This window comes from Anguilla rostrata, chromosome 9, assembly GCF_018555375.3.
Source record: "Anguilla rostrata isolate EN2019 chromosome 9, ASM1855537v3, whole genome shotgun sequence".
In the NCBI taxonomy this organism is placed as follows: domain Eukaryota; kingdom Metazoa; phylum Chordata; class Actinopteri; order Anguilliformes; family Anguillidae; genus Anguilla; species Anguilla rostrata.
In genome coordinates this window covers 40,319,660-40,328,243 of record NC_057941.1, presented here as the reverse complement: position 1 = coordinate 40,328,243, position 8,584 = coordinate 40,319,660, and the positions used below count along the sequence as shown (strand labels likewise).

The window sequence follows — 8,584 nt, the reverse complement described above, 5'->3', positions numbered from 1 at the left end:
TATAAACTCCACAAACTCGAACAGTTGAATTGAACATTTTTGTGTGAATCCCTGTTGCTGGCTTTCTGTATAATAAATGCTTCCTGATTTTTAAACACTAACTTCGGATCTGCTTCTACCTGGAACGACGGTCACTATTGTTCTTGGCAACATTTCTGGTTACCAACAATTTGGCGCTGCGAGCAGGGTGGATTCGTCTTCCAGAACTTCGTTGTTTTCCTGACCAAAAAGTGAGTAAACGGGTTTTACTACCATTGGCTTGGCGAATTGGACGGCAAAACTGCGGAAGTCTGGAACGCCCCCTAGTGGTACGATAACGTATATCTTGACCGGTGTAGAAGCGATCAGTTGTTTGTGCTTAAAAACTGTGTCTTTTGGTATAACGTCTGTGTAACGTTACACGATTGTTTGTTATAAATATCAGTGCTGATGATGTGTTACCAGTGCTGCTGACTGTGATATAGGCCTGTGTATTAAGCCTATTGTGACCGGGTGTTTGTGAGTCACCCCTGCCTATGGAAAGTGTGAATCCAGGCTAAATTCTACACGTGGTTGCGTGGCCGTGGTAAGCGAGTGTGTCGCCCACAGCACAGAAGTGATTAATTTTCACTACTGGGTATTAGGTCGAAGATTACCTAAGAAGCGCAAAGCCGCATCTTTGTTTGTTCGTTTAAGGGAGAGTCAGTCAGTGACGCCCCGGGCCCAGGGTTGAGAGACGGAGTTTCTTTCACGTGGGTAGTCTGTCTCTGTTTCAGGTCGTGAGAGAGCGTGTGTGTCGCACTCCCGACAAGTTTGTGGACATTATTGAATTTTACGTTTAATATTGGCCTCTTAGTCTTTATTGTTTCGTGTTGGTTGTCTTTAGTAACCTATTAGCCAGTAACGTGCGTTTATACAGAGAGACGTAACTTATTACCAACAAAGTATAATTCGCGAGCAAAAATGGCCCCAAACAAGGAGAATGCAAACGGGAGTATAACCACATATCTGCAGCAAAAGTATGTAAAGCAAGCAAAGGCGATGAGTAAAAATGGCTGGGACCCCGAAGGATCCACGCCGGATTCCTTAGAATGGTGGGGGAAACAAAAAAAGAATAGGACGGCTTACGGTACCATTGTACTAATTACGGAGCATATGAGGCTCATAGAGAAGTGTGACGAAATGTATAATCGGCTACAAGCACAAGATACGAAATTAGCTGGTCTGCGTAAGAAGATAGAATCTCTTGAGAACAAAGGCAACAGCTCTGACCAGAGCACAGCGCTTGCGTGCATTCCGACTGAAATAAAAGGTGTTCCATCTTTGTACCCAGATTTAAATTGTCACACTATAACTGACCCACTGTATTTTGAAAAGGAGAATAAGACGGTGCCCATGGCACCTATGGTTACTAAAATTCGCGGTAGAGGAAATGAACAACGACTGCATGTTGATCACGTTCCTTTAAGCCTGATCGAAATGAGAGCTTTATTAAAGGATTTGCCGAATCTTAATGCGCAAGACGACAATTTACCGTTTTGGCGACAACTAAATGAGCTACAGCGTAGCATGTCTCTACACCCTCTAGACATGTTTTCAGTTGTGCGTGCAAAATGTCCAGTTTCAAGCTGGAACAAAATTGAACCAGCTGATCTCCGACAGGAACCATGGCCATCTGGCCCCTGGGCGAATCATAATGAATTACAAAACGCGATTACCGGTTTCTGCGAGGCTGTAAAGACTGCTTTAGGTAAAGGTGCGCCAAAATGGCATTGTTTCACGGCAGTAGTACAAAATAGCTTGCCCTTTGCTGAATACGCCGATCGGAAGTATGAAGCATTTGAAACGCATTGTGGCTTCCCTAATCCAAATAGAGACATGGCTGTTTTTACGCAACAATTACTGGCAGAGGCTGCCCCGCATATTCAGAAGGTACTAGCAATCGGCATACACCCGGGTAATACGTTTAGTGACATTGTTTCGTGGGCCTCGCGATTAGAGGAACAGATACGGAAGAAGAGTTCAACTTTACATCCCATTGCTGCTGTTCGCTACAACTCTCTGAAGTGCGATAATTGTGGGAAAACGGGCCATAGCACGGATCGATGCAAAGGGAGGGACTATAGGAGAAGTAGGCGTAACACCCCCCCAAACAAAGAAGCAGATAAATGCTTTCGATGTGGAGAACAGGGACATCGAGCGCCACAATGTTTAGCTGCCCTACCTAAGGCGCACGCCTCCAGTGGAGAATACGCAACCTCAGACAAAGAAGCTGGGCCTATCGCGCACTGCTCCAATGACGATTACGCGCATTTGAACCGAGAACAACTTGTCGCCATGTTAAACAGTTTGAAAGCATAGGAATTACCGGCCTCCTTTTCAGTCAGTAGTATAGAAACTCAGGATCATTGCAGACCGTATCTTAGTGCGTGGGTAGGAGGCCGGCCATGCGATATGCTAATTGATACTGGCGCTTCTGTTTCTATCACTGACCTACCGCTCCCTTGTACAAAGCATTCCATTGATCTTGCTGGCATTGGGGGTAATTCTGTCCACGCATATAAATCCTTTCCAGTACTTGTGGAATCCAATAATGCTTATTGGACACAATCATTTTTCATTTGTAGGACTGCAGAAGGTACCATCCTCGGTTCTGACGGCATGAGATTACTGAAAGCTATTGTTGCATACTCGCCTATGGCTTTATCAGTTTGTGACGCTTCTCATAAACGCAAGACATTGCCATTAGCTGCTCTTTCCCATACTGCTATAGCATCTGTTGCAACACCTATTGTCCATTCCTGGGATTTGACTAACAAGTTCCAAGCTTTATGTGCAACATTCCCTGCATGCTGGTCTGTGCACAAACTGGATTGTGGAGCTGCACCATTACCACCACTTGAGGTAACAGGGACTATGCCCTCACCTGTGAAACAATACCCGATTAAACCAGAAGCTGCTCAAGCAGTTGGCTCAATCATTCAGTCCTTGCTTTCACAGGAGGTCATTGAGCCATGTGTCTCACCCTGTAATTCTCCTGTCTGGCCTGTGCAAAAACCAGATGGCTCATGGCGCCTGACAATTGATTACAGAACGGTTAATGCTGCTGCAGACAAACTTGCTATATACACTGATTCCAGGTATGCATTTGGTGTTGTCCATGACTTTATGGTTAACTGGTCATCTCGGGGTTTCCTGACTTCATCAGGTACCCCGATAAAAAATGGGGGGGTTGTTCAGAATCTCATAACTGCCTCTAAACTACCAAACAAACTAGCAGTTGTAAAAGTGAAAGCGCACACTAAAGGACAAGATGCAATCAGCTTGGGTAACCACTGGGCAGATGAAGCTGCCAAAGCAGCAGCTTTAAATGACTCCCTGCCTACTTACAAAATTGCAGCTATTGACATGTCGGGTCCAACTAACATTGACATAGCTAAACTACAGGATGCCTGTACAAGAGCTGAAAAATGGACGTGGATTGAAAATGCATGCACTCTTAATGACGACAACATTTGGCACACACAGGACGGGAAAGTTGTTGCCCCTCAGAGCATCCTTTCATTGCTTTGTGCACACAATGGAGAAAGAACAATGCGGCACAACATGTCACTTCATTGGTGGTCTCCCAAAATGACCAAGACTCTGAAAGATAAACAAAAGGAGGGGGGGCAAGAATCGCAGACATATGAACCTGGACAATGGGTTATGATAAGAGCCCCTCATCCTAGATCTTTCCAACCTCGATGGCAAGGACCACACCAGGTCTTACTAACCTCTGAGACTGCTCTTCGAGTTACAGGCATCCCGGTCTGGATCCACCAATCCCGGACCAAACCATGCCCATCACCCGAAGACCTCAAAAAGCCTGAAGAACTCCCTGCCACGGACGACTGCAGCCTTCACGAATCAGGTGCAAACGTTCCAATTTTTTTCACATACTCAACCAAATTGAGCATTCAAGTTATGCTCCCCTCCAACATGCTGAATTCATTTGTAATTATAATCACAGTTTTGAGCCATGGTGGAGTAAGTGCTGTGGACAATAACATTTACATGCAATTAGTTCACATGACAGCCAAACATGCAAATAAGACTGGCTGCTATGTCTGTGGATTAATACCACATTCTGTCGCACTTGGTGTTCCAATGATGTCCGTACCTATCGCCTCCAAGTATAACACTGCAGATAGCGATAGCAAAAGTGAACTTGTTACCAGACCTAAACATATATGTGATCCTGAACCCATTAACATTGCTCTGTCTCTTGGCCCATATCTGTGGTGCCTCAAACAAAATGGCTCTATTTATGTTGGAGAGACCCTGGACTGCAATACGGTTATTAACTACCATGATAAACCTGTACAAAACCACACAGCTATGGGAGTCTATTGGGTTTGTGGGAACAATGCCTATTCTGAGTTGCCTAATTCATGGTCTGGTATCTGCGCCTTAGGACATTTGGTCCCGGCCATGAGAATTACATCTATTCTACCGGACCGAGTCAGATATGAAAGATCAACTGACGTCTTTGGAACTCACCATCAGTCTGTTTGGAACAGAGCACTTGGTGCTCTCATTCCTACTTATGGGGTTATGTCCGCTCTAGATCAAATTGGCGACCTCTCCAAAGAGGTAGAGCTTTTGGCCAATAGCACGGCATTAGGTCTAGGCAAAATTTCAGAGGAATTGACAGCTGTCAGAGTGATGGCTCTACAGAACAGAGCTGCATTAGATTATATCCTCTCAGCTCAGGGTGGGACATGTAAAATAATTGGCATCGAATGCTGTTCCTATATTCCCGATAATCAGGATGACCTGAAACGTGTGATCTCAAAAATCAATAATGTTTCCCGGTCCGCACATGAAATATCACCTACAACACCTGGTTTTCTTGAATGGTTATCGAGCTATTTGGGTGACCTTGGCAAAATTGTAGTTGAATACATTTTTCTGATTATACTGGGATTAACTGTACTGGCATTGATAATTAAAGGTGTGAAATTAATTTTCGTACAGTTAATCTGTGGTAAAACTAATGAGCAAACCACACAAGTTGTTCACTATACAAAGACTCCGACAGCATACATAATATAGAACCAAGTTGTAATAACTTGGGAGTACTTGATAATGCCCTCACATGGTATTCTGTTTTCTTCCTCATATGCCGGAGAGGACACTCCCATGACACCATACCGGCGCCGAGGACACCACCCCTCCAAGACCATGTTGCTGCTAACCAGGAGTAAATTGCAAGAAATCCCACCAAGCCTTGAATCGAGCCTTCCCTACCAAACCAATGTCACTATCCATCCAGCCAGCAACAGAAGGACTTTTTTCTTTACAAGTTATGTTCTTGGAGTACATCTCGTTCGCCCGTAAGGGGGACGTGAGGGAATTTTGCCTGAAGTTTTCCTAACACAGGTTTTTGACAGGTTTTCGCCCTCACCCTGAACAATGACTAAATAAATGTAACTGTAAAATTGACTTAACCATGAGATTCATGTTGTGTCAAAAGGAGGGACTGTTAGGATACAGAAAGTTTGTGCTGTAGGAGACAGACAGATTTGTGTATTCCAAAACCTCACGTGCATGTGAGAGTCCGCCATTGTTTTACAAAGACAACCAATAAGACACAGTGGTAGAAATTGCAACCTATAGGGCAACTCTGTATAACAAACAACCAATCAGAGTTCATGCTGTATTCTGCGCACAAATTTGAATATATGTAAATGTAACTGTATAAACTCCACAAACTCGAACAGTTGAATTGAACATTTTTGTGTGAATCCCTGTTGCTGGCTTTCTGTATAATAAATGCTTCCTGATTTTTAAACACTAACTTCGGATCTGCTTCTACCTGGAACGACGGTCACTATTGTTCTTGGCAACATTTCTGGTTACCAACAGGACCGCAGGCTGAACCGGAAGCTGGGTTAAGAAGATGGTGAGGAATGGGTGAATCTCCTGATGCTGTGTGCACCTTCTTAGTGATCAGCAAGAATATTCTCAAATTTCACCAGAACATAAAGAATCGGTCTTTCAAAATATTTAACCATCATCTTGTTCTCAAATCAGTGTTAAAAATGTATTTTATCAGAGTGGAATGTATTGAATCATTTTTTATTAATTAGTTTTTTATTTTAAAAATGTCAATTATTTTTTAAATAAATCCTGCCCAATATGGGGTTGAGTATGTCCAATTCCCACCCTAATTTAGAAAATCGTATTACCTATTTAAAGCTGTGTTCATATGTGATATCCACTGCCAATTCATGAGAGTGAAGACGTCCATCCATAATACACGATGTCACCAGCCTGCTGCTTTTCACACTGCAGCCCACAGCCAAGCTCACACACAAATAGTCAGGTGAAGAGACTGCTTTGGCATGTAGTCCACGAACACCTGATTGATCAGCGGGGGTCGGCAAAGAGGGATGAAATGGGGACCCCTAACTGAATGAACCATGCCGGACCCTGGGTGATGCGAACGGCAATTGCCTGTCGCTCTATGGAACTACTGGTCGCAGTCAGAATTTGCGTGGTCCAGACACTGCTGCATGGTGCCTTAACTGAATGAGCCACCCAGCAGCCTATATGATTTTTTCAAGGACCTTGTTGTGCACTTGCAGAGACTTGGCATGCATTTTCCTTGATTACCACCCATCAGATGAAGCTAAATTTACCCAGGTCAGACCTGCCTTACTTCAAGGACCAAGTTCCTGGACCTTCTCACCTCTCTGCAAAACACGGCATTGTACCCAACACACTTCCCTGAGATCATTAAAATGCAATCGACCACAGGTAAACTCTGGCTGTGAAGTTTTAATACTCTTCTACAGATTTTCAGTAAAACATGTTGCAAAAGAAAACGGTGCAATCATATTAAATAATATATTTAAATAAATTATGTTTATTTTAAAACAGAACAGAAATTTGTATGGATTTTACAGGTCTCTAAAGCAGGGCCCAAGCTTAGCCTACTGTATATGCCCATTCTACATAAAACGTATTGTTTAAACTATTCAATTAGCTAATTTGTGATGACTTCTTTGGTACTGATGTTACTTTCTGAGATGCAAAGACTGCTGGGAAATATGTTTTTGTAGCTGTTGTCCATTGTAAAGTGTCTATTTGTCATAACAGTTAGCTAGTTTTGGCAATGAATTTCTGTCAGTTTGCTAGCTGAAAAACAGAGCAAAGAGGAATCCTGGCTATGACTAAGTATATCAAAATGCCTTATAAACACAAAAATGGATCTCAGAACAGAAAAGAGGGAAATGGACCAGTAGAGAAAAGTAGCCAGTTGGATGGCTTTTAAAAAACCTGAACCAAACCTGAAACTCAACCTAGTGAAAAAGTCTGTCTGACTACAGATATATGAAAAACCTTCCCTGCTCAACGGCTGTCATTCAGGACATGTTTTATACCTGAGATCGTCAACACACACCTCAGTCTCCTCACTTCAAATGATTATTCTGGAACATCCTTCAGTGAGGTATGTACAATACTGTGGTTGTTACGACATTGCCTCTCACAGTCGCAACTACAAAGTGCTGTTTAAATGATGGAATTTTTAAAAAAATTAAAATTAATCAAGAACTACCAGAGGAGCAGCATCAGGCAGGAGAGACTGAATGAACTGGCTATAGGCTACTTTCTGTCAATAGCTTCAGAGCTTAGGGGCTTAATTTGAAGGACTTGCTGATGATTTTTTAAATGTAGGCTCATCAGATGCCCTTCAAATGAGGGAGTAGATAAACTGATTTTCAGGAGGATTGGTGGTGTGTTTCTGAGGTTGCCAGCCTGTTGGCGATCGTTTGAATTGGGTCGCCACTGTGTGTCTCAACAGTTTTAAATAATAATAATTATACAGCAAAATGGCAACGCTAAACAGTAAACCTTGGTCATAAAATTTTGGATATGGATAACTGTAATTCATATGCGTTCCTTAAAGGGAAAGTTCACATTTTTAGATCCAGGTTGACTGACCTACTCACCATGAATTATGAAAAAGATTTTGGGGCTGAAGCTCTCCCAACTTGTGTATTCACAGCTCATTCTCTGTTTGCCTTTAGTTTTCTTAACCAAAATACATTGATTTAATGGGAGCTGAGAATCAAACTGTAATCAAACATGCCAGTGTTGCCAAAAAAACGAGTTCGTTTTGGACCCCCTTTGGATCTTCAGTGTAAAATACAGACTTTGAAATGTCCTGCATTCCAAATATGCAGCATTCCATGGGTTAGGGTGTAGATTGGGAATATTCGTTGCACAATGCCACCTGTAGCTTTTGAGATTTCCAGGAGAGAAAAAGTGTAAAGGCGATAACTGGTAGATTTTATTGTAAGGTTATTTTTAGCTAGCTAGACTTGCAGGTTATGACTGTGGCCAGCAAGCAAGGTCCTAGCCCAGTGATGAGTTGGGAAATCTGTAAATTAATAACATACGCATTGTATATATAGCCTAGCCTACTACCAGTGAGCCACTGTGTCCAATTATGCTTGTTTTTGTGCTTTTTTTGTCTGATGTGTTGTTGTGTAGGCCAAAGCAAGCTATCGGCCTGGGTAGTTGTGATGTTTGTTTCGATGACTGTCTGTTAATG

General features: G+C 42.7%; 1 long non-coding RNA gene across 1 annotated transcript; it reads left to right on the top strand.

Moving 5' to 3' along the window:
• The first annotated feature begins 307 nt into the window (after positions 1-307).
• On the top strand, positions 308-5,815 carry LOC135263759 (uncharacterized). Its single transcript, XR_010332538.1, has 2 exons — positions 308-2,883; positions 3,622-5,815. It is a non-coding gene; the product is annotated as an uncharacterized LOC135263759 (long non-coding RNA).
• Positions 5,816-8,584: the final 2,769 nt, after the last annotated feature.